Genomic DNA, 2,222 nt, shown 5'->3' with positions numbered 1-2,222 from the left:
TTTAATGCTCCAATAAATCTTACTGTTATTCATCTTTATCGGTTGGTTCGTATTCGTCGATACCGGCATAACTACAGATTCCTGCCCCACCAGACTTTGCATAATCATAGCTTTCAGAAAAATGGATATTTTTCAAGAAATTTTCTACAAATACCTGCTATATCAAGGACATTCCGAATATATAAAACTTGCAGGGTGGGAATTCGGAAAATTCACCGGTGTCCACTTCAATTTGTCTTAACTTTCAAGAAAATAGATATTTTTTAATAAATTTTTCTACAAATATACCTCAGACTCTGTAGAGAGAATTTTGGGGGTTACTTTTGAGGAGCGTTCCCCACTCGGGGGTGTTTCGGAATAAGTCTTCCATATTTGTTTCATTTTCTACTGAAACCGCAAGCAATGAAAGTGTCACCAGAAAGATCGTTATGCTAAAAATACCAGCTAAACGTCTTAACGTTCAATCATCTCGGCAGTGATTCCCGATGGCCCAGGGGCTTTCTCTGTCCTTAATTGCTTTAATTGCCTTATCTACTATGCTGCTATCAACTCTAATGGCCAGTCCCTCAATTGGTTCACTGTTTGCTAGACTCTCCGTTTCCCATTCATTTTCCATAGTCACTAAGTGCAAACATACCATTATCCATTCGCATATATTGTTATATTTCGAGATGTTTTTGCTTTGTTTTTTTCCTGCCAAATAAACATGCATTATATATACTTGTCCTCCTCCACGTCAGCTTTGCTATTGTTCTTTAGTCTCCTCAGAGGTTACAGGATGTGTGACAAAGGATTTCAGACAAAGGACATTAAAATGAGAATAATATTAATGCAAAGGTAAAGCAGGAGTGCAGAGTGCATCCTTTTTATTTGACAAAAAACAATAAATAAATAAAATGACCGTCCCGAAACAGAACAATAATTGTTTCAAAACGCAATTTCACATCAAGAATCTTGCAAAACAAATATATAAATGTAATACATATGCCCTTTCAGTCCATTTTTACAGAAATGTTTTGAATAAGCATATATAAGCTCCTAATTTATTATTATTACTATATATATATAAAGTTTATAAGTATGTATATATATTTAATTATATGTATGCATATACATAAATATTGCCATGTAGTGGGGTTGTGTGTGTGTGTGTGTGTGTGTGTATATATCTATGTTTGTATGAGTTAGAGGTTAAGCAATCATCTAAGAGATAATAAATACCCAATGTGCTGCTGGGTGTATACCTACGTATTTATATCCAAGTGCTGACTATTGTAGGGCAACATCACAATTGAATACAAGGTATGAGTAGGGGTAAAACAGAAATTTACCCAGGATTTATAAGGCAAAGAAGACAATGGAGAGGATAATTAATCGACAAACATCAGTCATTTATATCTGTTTATTAATTGATTACAATCATATGCATAAGTAATTAAGAGAAGCAAACAAATGAATAAAAATAAATAAATGAATGAAAAAATACTAAACTCTGGGGGAAATAGTGAGGGTAAGGTGTTGATTGAGTTTAATGGGATGGTCCATATCACAGGGGTCAAAAGTTAGAGGCTGACTGTTATTTAATAGGGCATCATCAAAGGGATTGGCGAACTTGTTTGGGTAAATCAATGAAAGAATAATTTGGGTAAAAGCTTAGTGCGATGTTATTACTTATTAACAAAAACCACACCCTAATACCCCGATGACCAGTACAACTTAATTGGTCCACTAATATTTGAAAATATTAGTGGACTTGTTCAGGTCCTTTAAAATACAAGACAAATGAAAATATTTAAGGAAGGAATTGTCTGAGGGGGCCTTACCTGATGAATGGGCAACGAATAGGGGCTCACTATATCCATAACCGTATACTATATCCAACTGTCACATTGTTATATACTCTTAGATAGCCTTGTACAAATCAATAAGGGAGTTACTACGTTGTCTCGGAATCTGCTAAAAACAGCAGCCAATTCTCCCTCTAATTGTATTCAATTCTCTGAATAATGAAGGAAACCTGATGTATCCCTGTGCCTAGAAAAGCAAATGAGGTGGTCATGGTGGGATTGCACTTAGCCTAGGGCTAAACAGCAGCATTATTTGGATTGTGAATCAGCAGAATGTAGGGGTTTTTTTCGACAATAAACACATGCATATACATACATGATCATATACATATCTAACACACACACACTCTCATGCACATAAAAATACATTTTTAA

This window comes from Octopus bimaculoides, chromosome 30, assembly GCF_001194135.2.
Source record: "Octopus bimaculoides isolate UCB-OBI-ISO-001 chromosome 30, ASM119413v2, whole genome shotgun sequence".
In the NCBI taxonomy this organism is placed as follows: Eukaryota; Metazoa; Mollusca; class Cephalopoda; order Octopoda; family Octopodidae; genus Octopus; species Octopus bimaculoides.
The sequence above is the reverse complement of the archived record's forward strand: the minus strand, read 5'-3'. Positions refer to the sequence as shown.